The sequence below is a fragment of the Triticum aestivum genome, chromosome 5B (genome assembly GCF_018294505.1).
Source record: "Triticum aestivum cultivar Chinese Spring chromosome 5B, IWGSC CS RefSeq v2.1, whole genome shotgun sequence".
Taxonomy (NCBI): domain Eukaryota; kingdom Viridiplantae; phylum Streptophyta; class Magnoliopsida; order Poales; family Poaceae; genus Triticum; species Triticum aestivum.
The window spans coordinates 503,143,498-503,165,423 of NC_057807.1; positions in this window are offsets into that span (position 1 = coordinate 503,143,498).

Here is a 21,926-nt window from a genome sequence, read left to right on the forward strand (position 1 = left end):
TGTTCTTCCTTGTTCCTTGTTTATCTCGTTTCAACCAGAGTGGTTCCAATTCCTTTTTGTCCATTGTACTCGTCATTCATAGCTTTTCAACCTCTCAAGGTTCTTTGGTTTCACTCATTGGTCGAAGAAGCAACTTAGCTTTACCTCTTCTCTTCCTCTTCCATTTTCTCTCCGGTGCCATTCTAGATCTCGGGACGAGATCCTCTTGTAGTGGTGGAGTGTTGTAATGCCCCGAGACCGACGCTCCAGAAGACTTCCAGCTATTCCGAGTTTCGTCATGTGATTTGTTTTGTTCGTTGCATTCATCCTTGCATCATGTGCATTGCACCATGTCATCATGCCATCATATCATTAATTTTAAAAACTCATCAAAATAAATTGTATGGATCCTTCGGTCCATTTAAATCGAGGGAAGGGTGACTTCTCTTTATAACATATCCTCCAATATTAGGGAGCTATTATAAAATATTCCATTATTTGGAATTAACCACAAACCACTTGCATTTTAAAGTTCCTTTTGTTTCCGAATATTCACATCGTTGCTCTTTTCTCCTTTTTGCCTCCAATCCTTCTTGTGGAGCCTTCATATATTCCATTGAGGCCACTTGCCAAATTTCAGCTAAATTTGGATTTATTTAGGCCTTCAAATAAATCCTTTGGCCCCTCTTTTCTTTTCCAATGAGGAAAACCCCTTTTTTCACTAGGCGACCAGACCTCTGGCCATTTCCTCTCCACTGGGCCGGCCTCTAAGGTCCGTTCCATAGGCCCAGCCGGCGCACTGTTAAACCTAGCCAGATCGAATCCCCCTCATCTCCCCTCGTTCCCCTATGCGCCGCCGCCACGCACAGCCATTGCCAGGGAGAGCCCTGCTCGATCCCCTCCTCCCTCGATGCGCCGTCGCAGGGAGAGCAGCACCGCGCACTCGTCTTGTTCCCCTAGCGCTGCCAGAGAGGAGAAGAGCCCCGCTCCTCCCGACCCACCTCACGTGCGACCCCGCCGCCTCGCGCCTCCACCTCCTCCCCAGCCGGCCGCAGCTCGCCGCGCCCTGCTTCTCCTCCCGTGCCTCACCACCGCCTCGCGCCGACCAACGAGCCCCGCGACCACGCCTCTGCCGCCCCGTCGACCCGATGCGTCGTCGTGTCTCCCTTCCTCCTATCGCGACCGCGCTGTCCTCTGCTTCCTCTACAGCGACCAGGAGCCACCTCGCCCGCGCGTCTCCTCCACCAGCAGCCGGCAATGCCCGAGGGGACCCGAGCTCCTCCCTGTCCCCATGGTGGTTGCTTCCCTGCAGCCGGTGTCCAAACCCCGCTTCTCCTACCTTGCTGCTCGTCCCAGCCGCATTAACTACGCCCTTTGCGCCTCCTCTCTGCTTTGCCGAGGGCTGCAGCCTGCACCAAGGCGCAGCGACCCCCTGCACACCGACGCCTCCATGCACCTCCTGCTCCCGTCGACCGTGCACCATGCCTCTGCCATCCATGAGATCGCCAAGACCAAGACCTCCTTGAACAGGAGCATTTCTTTTGGATCGCCAAGTACCGCACCGAGCGCCAAGTACCTCTACGGATGCATTGGACATCTACGACAAGTGTACCTCTACATCCTGGAATCGCCAAGTACCTCGACGCCGAAGAACGCGTGTACGACTACACATTGAACCGTGAAGTTCCACTATGAGATGTACCACTACCGTCGACCCGCGAAGACCCTGTGGACTCAAGTCCCTTGTGGTGACCCCGAACATCTATGGATCATGAACAACTACTTCATCTACGAAACGTGTACAACTACCGTCGCCGTGAACGTCTACTTCCACTACCGCCACGAGAACGACTACTTCCACTACCTTCGCCACGTGAACAACTACTTCCCATGACGACCCGTGAACGACTACTTCCTCTACATCGTGCCGAACCCGAACCGCTCCGAATATGCACGCTTCGAAGGTATAACCCCAAGACGACAGCCCGTGAACGAATGAATTTGTGTTGTATGAGATGCTCGTGTTTGCACCGTTCCCGTTTGTCCTTGCAAGTTCCTCCTCGTTTACCATGCCGTCGACCCGTGGGAACCCGATAATCCGTGATCACCCCACCATCTTGCATGACTCGCTCACGTCACACTTCCTTTTGCACCGGTACCTCCATGAGTTATCGGGACCGAAATGTTGCCGTGGCACCATTTCCGTTTCACCGCCGTGGCACCTTTTTCCTTCCGCCATGGTGACAAATGCTTCATAACATGCTCATGTCAACATTTTCATAAAAATTGCATATAACTTGCATATGTCATCCGCATCATGTTAACAACATTTAAATGGTTAAAATTGTGTTTGCATTATATTGCTAAATGACATATGGGGATTTTCCGGAATTGTTGTTTGTTGTTTCCGGCCTCATTTCAACTTGCCTAAATAGTTAGTTCAATTATGTTTCACCTCTTGCCATGTTTAATAACATTTAATATTGTTGGGTACATAACCGAGAGTGAACTAAATAATTGATGTGGTGTTTCGTCAATATGCAACTCGTTGCATATTGAGCTTGACTTAAATTGTAGTGTTGTTTGCTTCACTTTGCCATGCCATGCCTCATTAAACTGGACATGCATCATACTTGATTGTGCATCATGCCATGATTATGTTTGTGTGTTTACCATGTTGCTTGCTTCTTTCCGGTTTGCTTCTTTCGTTAGCTTCGGTTTCGTTCCGGAGTTGAGAGGATTCGTTCGACTACGTCTGTTTGTCTTCTTCATGGACTCGTTCTTCTTCCTTGTGGGATTTCAGGCAAGATGACTATTACCCTCGATATCACTTCTATCTTTGCTTGCTAGTTGCTTCGTTCTATCGCTACGCTATGCTACCTATCACTTGTTTACCATGCCCCCCATTTTGCCATGTCAGCCTCTAACCTTTATACCCTTCCTAGCAAACCGTTGCTTGGCTATGTTACCGCTTTTGCCCAGCCCATCTTATAGCGTTGTTAGTTGCAGGTGAAGTTGAAGATTTCTCCATGGTGGACAGGATTATGATTGGGATATCACAATATCTCTTATATTACTAATGCATCTATATATTTGGTAAAGGGTGGAAAACTCGGCCTTTTGCCTGGTGTTTTGTTCCACTCTTGCCGCCCTAGTTTCCGTCATACCGGTGTTATGTTCCCGGATTTTGCGTTCCTTACGCGGTTGGGTGATTTATGGGACCCCCTTGACAGTTCGCTTTGAATAAAACTCCTCCAGCAAGGCCCAACCTTGGTTTTAACATTTGCCACCTAAGCCTTTTTCCCTTGGGTTCTGCAGACTCAAGGGTCATCTTTATTTTACCCCCCCCCCCCGGGCCAGTGCTCGTTGTGAGTGTTGGTCCAACCTGTCAACCTGGCCTACCGGAAGTTTCGACAATCCGGTGTGCCCTGAGAACGAGATATGTGCAGCTCCTATCGGGATTTGTCGGCACAGCGGGAGGCTTTGCTGGTCTTGTTTTACCATTGTCGAAATGTCTTGTAAACCGGGATTCTGAGTCTGATCGGGTCTTCCTCGGAGAAGGAATATCCTTCGTTGACCGTGAGAGCTTATGATGGGCTAAGTTGGGACACCCCTACAGGGTTTAAACTTTCGAAAGCCGTGCCCACGGTTATGTGGCAGATGGGAATTTGTTAATGTCCTGTTGTAGATAACTTGACACCAGATCTGATTTAAAACGCATCAACCGCGTGTGTAGCCGTGATGGTCTCTTTTCGGCGAAGTCCGGGAAGTGAACACGGTTTTGGGTTATGTTTGACGTAACTAGGAGTTCAGGATCACTTCTTGATCATTGCTAGCTTCACGGCCGTTCCATTTGCTCTCTTCTCCCTCTTATTTGCGTATGTTAGCCACCATATATGCTCAGCCGCTGCTGCAACCTCACCACTTTACCACTTCCTACCCTTAAGCTTAAATAGTCTTAATCTCGCGGGTTTTGGGATTGCTGAGTCCTCGTGACTCACCAGATACTATCACAACAGTTGCAGGTGCCGATGATACTAGTGCAGGCGACGCAACCGAGCTCAGATGGGAGCTCAACGAAGACCTTGGTCGTTGCTATGTTTCGTTTCATTTTGATCAGTAGTGGAGCCCAGTTGGGACGATCGGGGATCTGGCAGTTGGGTTATCTTCTTTTCTTTTGGTTTCGTCCGTAGTCGGACTATGTGTGTACTCTGAATGATGTATGAATTTTATGGTCATTGTGTGAAGTGGCGAGTGTAAGCCAACTCTTTATCCCATTCTTGTTCATTACAGGGGATTGTGTGAAGATGACCCTTCTTGCGACAAAACTACAATGCGGTTATGCCTCTAAGTCGTGCTTCGACACGTGGGAGATATAGCCGCATCGTGGGTGTTACAATTTTGAACTCTTTCAAAAACTTATCGAGCTATGTACTCATTGAAAAATCTTATCAAGCGTCTTGATCTATCTCTATAGATCTTGATGCCCAATATGTAAGAAGCTTCACCAAGGTCTTTCTTTGAAAATCTCCTTTCAAACTCTCATTTATGCTTTCCAGAAAATTCTACATCATTTCCGAGCAACAATATGTCATTCACATATACCTATCAGGAAGGCAGTAGTGCTCCCAATTACTTTCTTGTAAATACAGGCTTCACCGTAAGTCTGTATAAAACTATATGCTTTGATCAACTCATCAAAGCGTATATTCCATCTCCGAGATGCTTGCACCAGTCCATAGATGGATCGCTGGAGCTTGCACACCTTGTTAGTACCTTTAGGATCGACAAAACCTTCTTGTTGCATCATATATAACTCTTCTTTAAGAAATATCCATTTAAGGAATGCAGTTTTGACATCCATTTGCCAGATTTCATAAAATATGCAATTGCCAACATGATTCAGAAAATGTCATTATAGTCAACACCTTGAACTTGTCGAAAACCTTTTGTGACAAGTCGAGGTTTGTAGATAGTAACACAACTATCAGCGTCCGTATTCCTCTTGAAGATCCATTTATTCTCTATGGCTTGCCGATCATCGGGCAAGTCCACCAAAGTCCACACTTTGTTCTCATACATGGATCCCATCTCAGATTTCATGGCCTCAAGCCATTTCGTGGAATCTGGGCTCATCATCGCTTCCTCATAGTTCGTAGGTTCATCATGGTCTAGTCACATGACTTCCAGAATAGGATTACCATACCACTCTGGTGCAGACCGTACTCTGGTTGACCTACGAGGTTCGATAGTAACTTGATCTGAAGTTTCATGATCATCATCATTAGCTTCTTCACTAATTGGTGTATGAATCACTGGAACTGATTTCTGTGATGAACTACTTTCCAATTCAGGAGAAGGTACAGTTACCTCATCAAGTTCTACTTTCCTCCTACTCACTTCTTTCAAGAGAAACTCCTTCTCTAGAATGGATCCATTCTTAGCAGCGAATATCTTGCCTTGGGATCTGTGATAGAAGGTGTACCCAATACTTTCTTTTGGGTACCCTATGAAGGCACATTTCTCCAATTTGGGCTCGAGCTTATCAGGTTGAAGCTTGTTCACATAAGCATCGCATCCCCAAACTATAAGAAACGACAGCTTAGGTTTGTTGCCAAACCACAGTTCATACGGTGTTGTCTCAACGGATTTTTGACGGTGCCCCGTTTAACGTGAATGCAGCTGTCTCTAATGCATAATCCCAAAACGATAGTGGTAATTCAGTAAGAGACATCATAGATCGCACCATATCTAATAAAGTGCGGTTACGACATTCAGACACACCATTACACTCTGGTGTTCCGGGTGGCGTGAGCGGTGAAACTATTCCACATTGTTTTAAATGAAGGAAAAACTTGTAACTCAAATATTCACCTCCACAATCAGATCGTAGAAACTTTATTTTCTTGTTACAATGATTCTCCAATTCACTCTGAATTTCTTTGAACTTATCAAATGTTTCAGACTTGTGTTTAATTAAGTAGATATAACCATATCTGCTCAAATCATCTGTGAAGGTCAGAAAATAATGATACCCGCCATGAGCCTCAACACTCATTGGGCCGCATACATCGGTATGTATTATTTCCAATTTTTCATTAGCTCGTTCCATTGTTCCGGAGAACGGAGCTTTAGTAATCTTGCCCACAAGGCACGGTTCGCAAGTATCAAAATATTCATAATCAAGTGATTCCAAAAGCCCATCAGCATGGAGTTTCTTCATGCACTTTACACCAATATGAGCTAAATGGCAGTGCTACAAGTATGTTGCACTATCATTATCAACTTTACATCTTTTGGCATCAATTTATGAATATGTGTATCAATACGATCGAGATTAAACAAACCATCAACATTGGGTGTATGACCATAGAAGGTTTTATTCATGTAAATAGAATAACAATTATTCCCTGTCTTTAAATGAATAATCATATTGCAATAAACATGATCTAATCATATTCATGCTTTAACGCAAACACCAAATAACATTTATTTAGGTTCAACTCTAACCCCGAAAGTGTAGGGGGTATGCGATGATGATCGTATCAATCTTGGAACCATTTAATAAACATCATCACTTCACCCTCAACTAGTCTCTATTTATTCTGCAACTCCTATTTCGAGTTACTAATCTTAGCAACTGAACAAGTATCAAATACCCAGGGGTTACTACGAGCACTAGTAAGGTACACATCAATAACATGTATATCAAATATACCTTTGTTCACTTTGCCATCCTTCTTAACCACCAAATATTAGGGTTAACTCCGCTTCTATTGACCATTTCCTTTGTAGTAGAAGCACTTAATTTCAGGCTTAGGTCCATCTTTGGGCTTCTTCACAGGAGTAACAACTTGCTTGCCATTCTTCTTGAAGTTCCCTTTCATTCCCTTTACCCTTTTCTTGAAACTAGTGATCTTGTTTATCCATCAACACTTGATGTTTTTTCTTGATTTCTACCTTCATTGATTTTAGCATCATGAGGAGCTCGAGAATCACTTTCGTCATCCCTTGCATATTATAGTTCATCACAAAGTTCTAGTAACTTGGTGATGGTGACTAGAGAACTCTGTCAATCACTATTTTATCTGGAGGATTAACCCCCACTTGATTCAAGCGATTGTAGTATCCAGACATTCTGAGCACATGCTCACTAAGTGAGCTATTCTCCTCCATCCTTTTTGGCGAAGTACTTGTCAGAGGTCTCATACCTCTCGACGCGGGCATGAGTCGGAAATACCAATTTCATCTCTAGGAACATCTCATATGCTCCGTGGCGTTTCAAAACATTTTTGAAGTCCCAGTCCTAGCCGTAAAGCATGGTGCACTAAACTATCAAGTATTCATCATATTGAGCTAGCCAAACATTCATAACATCTGCATCTGCTCCTGCAATAGGTCTGTCACTTAGCGGTGCATCAAGGACACAATTCTTGTGTGCAGCAATGAGGATAAACCTCAGATCACGGACCCAGTCCGCATCATTGCTACTATCATCTTTCAACTTAGTTTTCTCTAGGAACATATGAAAAAACATAGGGAAGCTACAACACGAGCTATTGATCTACAAAATAATTTGCAAATACTATCAGGAGTAAGTTCATAATAAATTAAAGTTCAATTTATCATACTAGTAAAGAACTTCCACTTAGATAGACATCCCTCTAGTCATCTAAATGATCACGTGATCCATATCTACTAAACCATGTCTGATCATCACGTCAGATGGAGTGGTTTTCAATGGTGAACATCTCTATGTTGATCATATCTACTATATGATTCACATTCGACCTTTCAATCTCTATGTTCCGAGGCCATATCTGCATATGCTAGGCTCGTCAAGTTTAACCCGAGTATTCTGCACGTGCAAAACTGGCTTGCACCCGTTGTATGTGAACGTAGAGCTTATCACAGTCAATCATCACGTGGTGTCTTGGCACAACGAACTGTAGCAACGGTGCATAATCAGGGAGAACACTTATACCTTGAAATTTAGTGAGGGATCATCTTATAATGCTATCGCCATACTAAGCAAAATAAGATGCATAAAGGATAAACATCACATGCAATCAAAATATGTGACATGATATGGCCATCATCATCTTGTGCCTTTTATCACCATCTCTAAAGCACCATGATCTCACCGGCTTGACACTCTATCATAGCATTGTTGTCGTCTCACCAACTATTGCTACTACGGCTATCATTACCGCTTAGTGATAAAGTAAAGCAATTACATGGCGATTGCATTTCATACAATAAAGCAAGAACCATATGGCTCCTGCTAGTTGCCGATAACTTTGTTATAAAACATGATCATCTCATACAACAATTTATATCACATCATGTCTTGACCATATCACATCACAACAAGCCCTGCAAAACCAAGTTAGACCTCCTCTACTTAGTTGTTGCAATTTCTATGTGGCTGCTACGGGCTTCTAGCAAGAACCATTCTTACCTACGCATCGAAACCACAACGGTTTTTCGTCAAGTGTGTTGTTTTAACCTTCAACAAGGACCGGCCATAGTCAAACTCAATTCAACTAAAGTTGGAGAAACAGACACCCGCCAGCCACCTATGTGCAAAAGCACGTCGGTAGAATGAGTCCCATGAATGCGGTCATGTAATGTCGGTCCGGGCCACTTCATCCAACAATACCGCCAAATCAAAGTAAGACGTTGGTGGTAAGGAGTATGACTATTATCGCCCACAACTCTTTTGTGTTCTACTCGTGCATAAAACATCTACGCATAGACCTGGCTCGGATGCCACTATTGGGGAACAAAGTAATTCAAAAAAAAAATCCTACGATAACGCAAGATCTTTCTAGGATATGCATAGCAATGAGATGGGAGAGTGTGTCCAAGTACCCTCGTAAACCGAAAGAGGAAGCATTTACTAACATGGTTGATGTAGTCGATCGTCTTCATAATCCAACCGATCCAAGTACCGAACGTACGGCACCTCCGTGTTCAGCACACGTTCAGCATGATGACATCCCTCGAGCTCTTGATCTAGACGAGGGAGAGTTCCGTCAGCACAACAGCGTAGTGACGGTGTTGATGTTGTTACCAGTGCAGGGCTTCGCCTAAGCACTACGACGATATGAACGAGGTGTTAAACTATGGAGGGGGGCACCGCACACGGCTAAGAGATTGGCTGTCGTCCTTTGGGGTGCCCCCTTGCCCTCGTATATAAAGGAGGATGGAGGAGGGGCAAAGGAGGGGCGCGCCTATAGGGGGAGTCCAACTAGGATTCCCAATCCTAGTAGGAGTCCCCTTCCATTTCCAAGAGGGGAGAGAGGGAAAGAGATGGAGGAGAAAGAGGAAAGGTGGGGCGCCCCTTCCCCTAGTCCAATTCAGTTTGGGCTAGGGGGGCGCACCTCCACCTGGCCATTGCCTCCTCTCTTCCACCAAGGCCCATGAAGGCCCATTAATCCCTCGGGGGGGTTTCGATAACCTCGTGGTACTCCGAGAAATGCCTGAACCTATCCAAAACCTTTCTGGTGTCTGAACATAGCCTTCCAATATATAAATCTTTATGTCTTGACTATTTTGAGACTCCTTGTCACGTCCGTGATCTCAGCCGGGACTCTGAACAAACTTCGGTCATCAAAAACACACACTCATAATACAAATCATCATCGAACGTTGAGCATGGGGACCCTACGGTTCGAGAACTATGGAGACATGATCGAGACACATCTCCGATCAATAACCAATAGTGGAACTTGGATGCTCATATTGGCTCCTACATATTCTACGAAGATCTTTAGCGGTCAAACCGCACAACAACATATGTTGTTCCCTTTGTCATTGGTATGTTACTTGCCCGAGATTCAATCGTCAGTATCATCATACCTAGTTCAATCTCGTTTTTTTGAACCTTGAAACTGTGAGAGAACCTCTCACTGTGAGCTTTTCAATTAAATAAAAGAATAAAAGTACATGAGAGTTACATTTTTGCTACCCCATTCTGTAGATAGAAGGGGAGATGCTAAGGGCTTATTACAAGGATGTTACAAAAGAGGAAGTAAATGGCCTATGCTTCTCCTTCACCCTCTCGGTGAGAAGTCAGAAGTCAGAAACAAACCTTGTTCTCCAAGACAAGAATCTAGGTTGCACTCCATGGAAGTGGTTATTTTTCCTCTCTTTCCAGAGACTCCAGGCTGTCAGAAGGAAGATTTCCAGGGAGAGGGGTCTTGCTGTAGATATGTTAGCTTGATCAATCCAGTCAGCATACGACCTAGAGGACAACTAGGAAATATCTAAGTGCCTCCAGCAATCAGTATTGAAATGGCAGTGGAAAATCATGTGATGTAGGGTTTCTTCAATATGGCATCCACACAGGAGTAGTCGAGATCATCACCAATATTATAGTGCCTTCGTTTAAGCATGTTACGGGTGTTGAGGCAATCATGCAAAAGCAACCAGCCAAAAACCTTGATCTTCATGGTGCATTTGGTCTTCCAGAGCAAGGAGAAGTTTGGGTGTGCTTCAATCTCCCTGAAGTAGAAGGAGTAATATGGAGATGATTTGTACTTTGTGGCTCCCCAGCAGTATGTCCAGCTATCATGCGTGTCTTGGGGGGAGAAGCTGACGTCAGCTACCATCTCTTGCATGGCTTGAACTTCTTGAAAGGCTTGGGAAGAAAGTGGTAGGTGAAAGGTTTCATTCAAATTGGTGCAGGTAAGGAATTGGTAGACTGAGGCATCCTCATCCAATGAATAAGAGAATGCTCTGGGGAAGTCGTCAGAGAGGATCGAGTCTAGACATAAATCTTTCCCAAAAAATGTGGTCTTGCCATTACCAATCGCGACTGTGGATACACCTTTGAACGTGGGGATAAGTTTGATGATGTCTTTCCACCAGAAGGATCCGCAGGGATCAGTGCCACGAGGGATTTTGTTTTCATAGTATGTGTCCCAAATTAATTCAACTCAGGGTAGATCTTCTATATTGTAGAACTTGTGAAGGAATTTGAGCAGAGAATCACTTTGAACCTTGAGATTGATCACTCCCAGCCCCCCTTTGTTTTTAGGTTTGAAGACAGATTCCCAAGCAGTAAGAGAATTGCATTTGTCACCTTGTTCAGTATTCTTCTTTGACAGGAAACTGTGAAGCAACAGCCCCACAGTACACCTTGTTTAGTCTTTTTGGTCCATAGTCATCTTCTTCTCAGCTTATCAAGCAAGTCAATTATTTTTTGTGGGAGTTTCTTGGTAAAGAGGACAAAGATGATCAAAGAGGTACCAACTGAATTAAGCAGCGAAAGTTTGCCTCCATACGAGACCACGTTCCATGTGGCAGATAATCTTCTCTCCATCCCACAAACTAGGGGTATCAGATCCTGCACTGATGGTCTAGTAGTGCCAAGTGGTAAGCCTAAGTAGGTGAAGGGGATGGAGCCTACAACACAACCAAAAACCCTGGCAATAGATTCAGTAAGTGTTGCATTGCAGTTGATGGGCAGGAGAGTGGATTTGTGGAAATTGATCTGAAGGCCAATAGATGTTGCATAATCAGTAAGGATGTTTTATATGGTGGTGGCCTGGTGTAGGGAGGCAGGAAGAAGGATTAGGGTGTCGTCTGCATACTGTAATGCTTCATCCCGAAACTAACTCATTAGTCACATTGATTGCAAGGCTTATAGTCATGAGCATTACTAAGAGGGCCCAGAGATACCTCTCCAAAACACGGAGTGACAAATCCTAATCTTGATCTATGCCAACCCAACAAACACCATCGAAGACACCTGTAGAGCATATTTATAATAACCCAGTGACGTTGTGACGTTTGATAGCACACAAGGTGTTCCTCTGGTATTCGGGAGTTGCATAATCTCATAGTCAGAGGAACATGTATAAGTCATGAAGAAAGCAGTAGCAATAAAACTGTAACGATCATAATGCTAAGCTAACAGATGGGTCTTGTCCATCACATCCTTCTCTAATGATGTGATCCCGTTCATCAATTTACAACACATGTATATGGTCAGGAAACATAACCATCTTTGATTAACGAGCTAGTCAAGTAGAGGCATACTAGGGACACTTTGTGTTTCTCTATGTATTCACACATGTATCAAGTTTTCGGTTAATACAATTCTAGCATGAATAATAAACATTTATCATGATATAAGGAAATATAAATAATAACTTTATTATTGCTTCTAGGGCATATTTCCTTCAGTCACCCACTTGCACTAGAGTCAATAATCTTGTTCACATCGCCATGTGATTTAACACCAATTGTTCACATCTCTATGTGATTAACACCCATAGTTCACATCGCCATGTGACCAACAACCAAAGGGTTTACCAGAGTCAATAATCTAGTTCACATCGCTATGTTTATCTTGTGAGAGAAGTTTAGTCAATGGGTCTGCTAAACTCAGAGCCATATGTATTGTGCAAATTTTCTATGTCTACACTCCTCTGCATGGAGCTACTCTAGCTAATTGCTCTCACTTTAAATATGTATCCAGATTGAGACTCAGAGTTATCTGGATTGGTGTAAAGCTTACATCAACGTTACTCTTTACAATGAACTCTTTATCACCTCCATAATGGAGAAATACTTCATTAGTCCTCTTAGGTAACTAAGGATAACGTTGACTGCTATACAATGATCCACTCCTGGATCACTATCATACCCCTTGCCAAACTCATAGCAAGGCACACAACTAGTCTGTTACATAGCATGGCATACTTTATAGAACCTATTGCTGAGGCATAGGGAACGACTTTCATTCTCTTTCTATCTTCTGTCGGGGTCGGGCTTTGAGTCTTGCTCAACTTTACACCTTGTAATAAAGGTAAGAACTCCTTTGACTGGTCCATTTTGAACTCTTTCAAAATCTTGTCAAGGTATGTACTCATTGAAAAATCTTATCGAGCGTCTTGATCTATCTCTATAGATCTTGATGCCCAATATGTAAGCAACTTCCGAGGTGTTTCTTTGAAAATCTCCTTTCAAACTCTTCTTTATGCTTTCTAGAAAATTCTACATCATTTCCGATCAACAATATGTCATTCACATATACTTATCAGAAAGGTTGTAGTGCTCCCACTCACTTTCTTGTAAATACATGCATCACCGTAAGTCTGTATAAAACTATATGCTTTGATCAACTCATCGAAGCGTATATTCGAACTCCGAGATGCTTGCACTAGTCCATAAATGGATCGCTGGAGCTTGCACACCTTGTTAGTACCTTTAGGATCGACAAAACCTTCTGGTTGCATCATATACAACTCTTCTTTAAGAAATATCCATTTAAGGAATGCAGTTTTGACATCCATTTGCCAGATTTCATAAAACATGACAATTGCTTACATGATACAGACGGATTTAAGCATCACTATAGTTGAGAAAATCTCATTGTAGTCAACACCTTGAACTTGTCGAAAACCTTTTGCGACAAGTCGAGCTTTGTAGATAGTAACACTACTATCAGCGACCGTCTTCCTCTTGAAGATCCATTTATTTTCTATGGCTTTCCAATCATTGGGCAAGTCCACCAAAGTCCACACTTTGTTCTCATACATGGATCCCATCTCAGATTTCATGGCCTCAAGCCATTTCACGGAATCTGGGCTCATCATTGCTTCCTCATAGTTCGTAGGTTCATCATGGTGTAGTTACAAGACTTCCAGAATAGGATTACCATACCACTCTGGTGCGGACCGTACTTTGGTTGACCTGCGAGGTTCGGTAGTAACTTGATCTGAAGTTTCATGATCATCATCATTAGCTTCTTCACTAAGTGGTGTAGGAATCACTGGAACAGATTTTGTGATGAACTACTTTCCAATTCAGGAGAAGGTACAGTTACCTCATCAAGTTCTACTTTCCTCCCACTCACTTCTTTCGAGAGAAACTCCTTCTCTAGAAAGCATCCATTCTTTTGAGAGAATATCTTGCCTTCGGATTTGTGAGAGAAGGTGTACCCAACAGTTTCTTTTGGGTATCCTATGAAGACACATTTTTCCGATTTGGGCTCGAGCTTATCAAGTTTAGCTTTTTCACATAAGCATCGCAGCCCCAAACTTTAAGAAACGACGGCTTAGGTTTGTTGCCAAACCATAGTTCATACGATGTCGTCTCAACGGATTTTTGACGGTGCCCCGTTTAATGTGAATGCAGCTGTCTCTAATGCATAATCCCAAAGAGATAGTGATAATTCAGTAAGAGACATCATAGATCGCACCATATCTAATAAAGTGCGGTTACGACGTTCAGACACACCATTACACTCTGGTGTTCCAGGTGGCGTGAGCTGTGAAAGTATTCCACATTGTTTTAAATGAAGGCAAAACTTGTAACTCAAATATTCACCTCCACAACCAGATCGTAGAAACTTTATTTTCTTGTAACATTGATTCTCCAATTCACTCTGAAATTCTTTAAACTTTTGTAGCGACCAGACCTCAAATAGTCCGATCTCTGTGCATCACTGTCATCCCTGGATCAGTAATGCTGACACGCACAGTACTTGAAGGATTTATAGCAGAGTGGCAAACACACACTTATTACATCGAATGGCTCAAAAGAGAGCTTATTACAATAAATATGGCTTAAGGCCATCTAATAACAATAACAACGGAAGGCTTGGAAGATAAGTGAGTCCATCAACTCCAATGGCATCACTGAGTATAGGACCATGATCCTAAGGCATCTTACTCATCGTCTAAAAAGTCTGCAACATGAACGTTGCAGCCAAAAAACGGGTCAGCACATGGAATATGTTGGAAATGTAACACATAGAGATTGATGAAATGACATGGCTATTCTACATGCATATATGGCTGGTGGAAAGCTCTATGGTTACAGTTTTCCATAAAGCCAATTTTTCCCTGCTGCAAAGGAATAAATTTTATTTAACTATCATGGTAGTTGTTAAACATTGAGAATAGTTGACAGCGTTCTCAATCCCAATTAAGCATCATCATTAAAACCCAACAACATTAATTAAAGTAACATGATGAGATTCACATGATAATCCAAGTACTAGATACTCAAAACGTCCATAACCAAGGACACGGTTAATCATGATTAGTTTGTACACTCTGCAGAGGTTTGTGCACTTTTCCCCACAAGACTCAATCACCTCTGTTTGTTTTCTCGCACTACATAGTGTTTGAGAAACGGATGACCGAGACATAGTCTTTCAGAAATGCTAGCACCTTACGATTGGGTAGACCGTACCTCCTACATCCCCTACATCTGCTAGTCTACTACTGTAAGAGTTCGCATGACTTACTCAGCTATGCTAGAGCCCATAATAGCATGTGGCTGCACACGGAAGTTTCTAGCATGAATAATCTTATGATCCCTTTGAGCCTGGGTGGCGGTCCAAAAACAAACATGCAATCCTGGAATACCCAAGTGCCTCAATCCACCCAGATGTGTATTAAAGTTGCCACCTTAAATAAACCATTAATTAACAATCTCACATCTGTCATGGATACACTCACCCAATCTACGTCTACTAGCATAGCATGGCAATATAAGCAAATGTAGAAGTAACTCCCAAGGGTTTGATAATAAAACAGGTAATAGGTACTACCTCATCTACTTTCCAAAACCCACATATTAATCAGATCCTAATCATGCAATTGTTTGAGGATTGATCTAATGCATAAAACTGGGTATGAAAGGGATATGATCAAAGTGTTACTTGCCTTGCTGATGATCCGTGAAACCTAGGGATTCAAAGTAGCAAGTGGTGCAATCCGGGTAATCTATCATAAACAAACAAACAAACAAGCATACAATAAGTACCTATCTAATGCGCAGGTAAAACTCAAATAAGAGATCTAACCAGAAAGTTCAACTTAAGAACTCCGGTTGGCAAAAGGTATCAAATCGAACAAAGCAACGAAGATCAAACTGCGAAAGAAACAAACTTCTTTCACTAATCTGGACCTAAGTCAAATGTTACAGTAGCAAAAACTTGTTTGCGTTGATTAAACGGAAAGAGGGTTTCGAGACAAAACTCTAGGCGCTTGAATCGCCCGATTTCCGATAAATGAGCGAAAATTATACTAAAACGAAAATCGGATCAGAAATCGCGATCAGAAAAATCGCGGAATAAATCCGAGAAAATGAAAACGACGAACAGATTAACGAACAAAAGTTTGTTATCTAGATCTAAACGATGAACGCGTTCATTTAAATGAAAGAACAAGCGAACGTTCTATGATTAACCTAAACCGAAAAAAACGATCTAATAATAAAAAATTGGATCTAAAAAAACCAACGAAAACCGCCGGAAAAACCGAATGATTTTTCTAAAAAAATCGGCGGCGGTGGGGTCAACCTCGGCGTGTGGCTAGGGTTTGGGGCGACGGCGGCTCGGGTGGGCTGGGGCTGGCGGCGGCCCTGGGTGGCGCTATATAAAGGCCCTGGCCAGAGGAGTACTGGCCGATCCCGGCCCATAGTCGGTTCAGATTTTTTTTAGATTTCACGCAGAAAATCAAACGAAAGAAATACTAAACGGGCTCAAAAAATCCCGAAATAAAATTTCCCCGACTACTAAAATCAAGCCGGACAAGATGAACATTTATTTAGGGCCTAAATGCAATTTTGAAAATTGCGCATTTTTCCTAAATTCAAATAAAATAGCAATAAAATCCAAAATAAAAACTTATTTGATTTTATTATTAAATCCTTAATATTTATTTATTTTGGGAAATTCATTTTATTCCCTCTCTCATATTTTTATAATTGAAATAACTGAAGATAAAAAAATAAAATCAAATGATCCTATTTCCAAAATTTGAGAAAACTCAAATATGAAATTTTCGAAATCCCCAACTCTCTCCGTGGGTCCTTGAGTTGCGTAGAATTTCTAGGATCGAACCAAAATGCAATAAAATATGATATGCAATGATGATCTATGTATTACTTTCCAAATTGAAAATTTGGGATGTTACAAACCTACCCCCCTTAAGATGAATCTCGCCCTCGAGATTCGGGTTGGCTAGAAAATAGGTGAGGGTGGTCCTTCAGCAGATCTTCCTCTCGCTCCCAGGTGGCTTCATCTTCGGTGTGGTGGCTCCACTGAACTTTGCAAAATTTGATAACCTTGCTGCGGGTGACTCGGCTGGCATACTCAAGAATCTTGAGTGGTTTCTCCTCATAGGTCAAATCATTGTCCAACTGAATCGCCTCTAGTGGCACTGTATCTCTTAGCGGTATATCCGCCATCTCTGCGTGGCACTTCTTCAACTGGGACATGTGGAATACGTCATGAACTGCTGACAATCCTTCGGGTAATTCCAACTTGTAGGCAACTTCTCCCATACGCTCCAAAACTTTGTATGGTCCCACAAAACATGGCGCTAATTTACCCTTAACACCAAAATGCTTAACTCCTCGAAGTGGAGATACTCGAAGCTAAACTCTGTCTCTAACTTCGTAAACTGTCTCCTTGCATTTTGAATTTGCATAGCTCTTCTGCCAGGACTGGGCTACCTTGAGCCTGTCGCGAATCAACTTTACTTTCTGTTCATACTCCTTAATCAAATCCGGTCCGAACAACCGACGGTCTCCAACTTCATCCCATGACAACGGGGTCCTGCACCTCCTTCCGTATAAGGCTTCAAAAGGGGCCATCTTTAAACTGGATTGATAACTATTGTTGTAAGAAAACTCTTCATATGGCAGGTTGTCATCCCAACTTGATCCATAATCTAGGGCACAAGCTCTTAGCATATCTTCTAAAATCTGATTAACTCTCTCTGTCTGTCCATCTGTCTGCGGGTGAAAAGTTGTACTGAACTCTTGTCTGGTACCCAAGGTTTCGGGCAACTGATTCCAGAACTTTGAGGTAAACTGGGTTCCTCTGTCTGATATAATGCTCCTTGGAACTCCATGCAGACATTCGATCCTGGTCATGTATATCTTAGCCAACTTAGCACTGGTGTAAGTGGTCTTCACTAGGATGAAATGTGCTACTTTCGTCAAGCGATCGACTATAAGCCAAATCGAGTCATAGCCTGAACGAGTCCTGGGCAATGCCGTAATGAAATCCATGCCTAGCTTATCCCACTTCCATTCGGGTATTGGTAATGGTTGCAACAGTCCTGCTGGCTTCTGGTGCTCTGCCTTTTCTCTTTGACATACATCACAAACTGCTACATATTCTGCGATATCGTTCTTCATTCCGGTCCACCAAAAAGTATCCTTCAAATCCAAATACATCTTGGTATTTCCTGGGTGAATCGAGTATGGCGAATCATGGGCCTCTTGTAGAATCAACTTCCTGATCTCCGGGTCATTAGGCACATAAACACGATCTTCAAACCATAGGGTATCGTGTTCATCCTCACGAAATCCCTTAGCTTTTCCTTTGCTCATCCTCTCCTTTATATCAGAAATTTCCTTGTCAGTCTTCTGAGCTTCTCTGATCTTATCCATCAAGGTAGACTGAATCTCCAATGCTGCTACATAGCCTCTCGGAACTGTTTCCAAACATAGCTCATGAAGGTCCTCGGCTAACTCCTTCGGTAACTCTCTGGTCATAAGTGTATTGACATGGCTCTTACGGCTCAACGCGTCGGCTACTACATTGGCCTTTCCATGGTGGTATTGTAATCTCATATCATAATATTTGATGAGTTCCAACCATCTCCTTTGCCTGAGATTCAACTCCTTCTGTGTGAAAATGTACTTCAAACTCTTGTGATCCGTGTATACTTCACAATGATTTCCGATGAGAAAATGTCTCCAAGTTTTCAATGCATGCACTACGGCTGCTAACTCCAAATCATGTGTGGCATAATTCAACTGATGAGGTTTCAGCTGTCGTGAAGCATACGAAACAACTCTCCCCTCCTGCATAAGCACTGCTCCAAGTCCTTGACGTGAAGCGTCACAATACACCTCGTAATCCTGACTTTGATCTGGCAGAATCAACACTGGCGAGGTAACCAAACGTTCCTTCAACTCCTGGAAACTGGCCTCACACTCCTCAGTCCAATTGAACTTGGTATCCTTCTTCAACAATTCTGTCATAGGTTTTGCAATCTTCAAGAAGTTCTCAATAAATCTCCGGTAATATCCTGCGAGTCCAAGAAAACTACGGATCTCAACAACCGTTGTTGGTGCTTCCCAGTTTGTCACGGTGACAACTTTGGTGGGGTCTACTGCTATACCTTCTCCGGATATAACATGTCCAAGAAATCCAATTTCCTTCAACCAAAATTCACATTTGCTGAACTTGGCGTATAACTGGTGTTCTCTGAGCTTCTCGAGTACCAAACGCAAATGCTCCTTATGCTCTTCTTCGTTCTTCGAGTAGACCAAAATATCATCAATGAACACCACAACAAACTTATCTAAAAACTCCATAAACACCTTGTTCATCATGTTCATGAAATAGGCAGGTGCATTAGTCAGACCAAATGACATAATAGTGTACTCATACAGCCCATACCCAGTGGTAAAAGCCGTCTTAGGTATATCCTGCTCTCGAATCTTCAACTGATGGTATCCTAATCGCAAATCGATCTTGGAAAATACCTTAGCTCCTTGCAATCAGTCAAATTGATCATTGATCATCGGCAGTGGGTACTTGTTTTTGATTGTTACTGCATTCAATCGTCGATAATCGACAACCATCCTTAATGATCGGTCCTTCTTCTCCACTAGAAGTACTGGTGATCCCCAAGGCGAAGAACTTGGGCGAATATATCCTTTATCCAGTAAATCCTTAATCTGCTTTTTAATCTCTTCTAGATCCTTCGCGGGCATTCTGTTTGGTCTCTTCGATATTGGCCCTGTGCCTGGGAAAAGCTCAATCAAAAACTCAATGTCTCTATCCAGTGGCATGCCTGGCAACTCCTCTGGAAACACGTTAGGAAAATCCTTCACCACTAGTACTTCTTCCTGCACAACTCCTGTTAACGAGTTTACTTGTGACCTCGGCTCATGCCGGGATACATACTTGATCCTTCTTCCTTCTGGCGTTGTAAGCAAAATTGTCTTACTGGCACATTCAATGTTCCCTCCATAATTTGATAACCAATCCATGCCTAATATCACATCCAATCCCTGCGATCCCGAGACTATTAAGTCCGAGGGAAACAAGTAGCTACCAATCCTTAATGGTAACTGATCACACCATAGGTTAGCGATATACTCTGCTCCAGGAGAGGTTACTAACATGGCTGACCTAAGGGCTTGGATTGGCAGTTTATACTTATCCAAAAATCCCCTTGATATATATGAATGTGATGCACCAGTATCAAAAAGAACGAGTGCAATAAATGACTTAATCATGAACTTACCTATTACTGCATCTGGCTGAGCTTCAACCTCCTCCACATTAACGTGGTTCACCTATCCCCTATTGAAAGGGTTCGGCTTCTTCCCCGAGCTTCCATTGCCATTTCCATTTTGGCCTTCGGGACATTCATTGGCGTAATGTCCGGTCTTTTGACACTTAAAGCAAGTGACTTGGCTCAAATCATTCGTGGCTGGGGTTGATGGGTTGGTACGGTTCTGGTCGTTGCTTCCTCCATTCCCATTACCATTCTTGGGACCATTGTGATTATGTGAACTACCTCCTCCATGGGTATGTTGAAATTGTCCTCCCGACTTCGGGGTAAAACGTGGCTTCTACTGAGCTCTAGAATTGTACTTCCCTTGTCCATACTTCCTCTTGCAGTTCTCAATCTGCTGCTACTTCCCTTCAATCATAAGAGCACGATCTACCAACTCCTGGTAGTTGTTAAAACTTGCTACCATCAGCTGCATGCTCAGCTCATCATTCAGTCCTTCCAGAAACTTCTCCTGCTTAGCTGCATCCGTAGCAACATCATCTGGGGCATAACGCGCTAGCTTACTAAAGTCATCCAAATACTGGCCAACGATACGTCCTCCCTGGCGTAAGTTGCGAAACTCACATTTCTTCATGGCCATTGCTCCTGCTGAAACATGGGCAGTACAGAAAGCCTGCTGAAACTGATACCATGTGACAGTGTCTACTGGATAGGTGGCTGTGAAATACTCCCACCATGATGCTGCAGGTCCATCAAGCTGTTGTGCGGCAAATCGCACCTTCTCCGCATCTGTGCATCCTGCAGTGGTCAACTCTCTGGCTGTCTTGCGAAGCCAATCATCTGCAACAATCGGCTCGGTGCTACTAGAAAACACCGGCGGATTCAGCCTAAGGAAACGAGTTAAGTGATCAACAGGTGGTGGTGGTGGGTTGTTGTTGTTGTTGTTCCCCTGATTCTGGTTCTGGACTAACAACTGCATCAAGGCATTCTGCTGCTAGATCAACTAAGTGAGCTCCGGTGGGAAAGCAAATCCGTTGTCACGTCTCGGAGGCATCTGAGGATTTAGAAAAGATGAGAATAAAGAATAGAATGAGGTGTAGAGGGAAAACACTACCCATATGCACATGAGACAAATTTCAATCAAAATCACTTCAATGAATTCAAACAAGGGCATACAATGGTCTAGCTATCATTACAAAAAGTGCTCAGACTATACTAGATACATGGGGGAATACTACTACTGTTATGGTGGTCGACTAGAAAAACTGCTCCGATGAAGACTCCATGATATCTGCTCCAGCTTCATCAACATAGTCATCATCACTATCATCTGGGTCTAAGTCGGTGTCGTCAATGATGATGTAGTTCTCTGGACAGGTGAAATCTTCATCTTCTCCTTCTGTCGCGGGGAATCCCATAAATACTTTCAGCTTCTTCTTTAGATCATCGCTCTTCTCCACTAGTGTTGCTATTTCCTCCTCGTATCCATCGCGTGTAGACTTGAGTTCTTCCTCCAGTTCTGTGATCTTGGTCATAGCTTTCTTCAGATCCATCATACCTGCGCACATCTAGTTCTCCTGGTGTCAAATGTGCTGGTTTAACTCTTGGATGAAAGCTGCAATTGATCAATCCTTCCTGGTGTTGATCATTTCC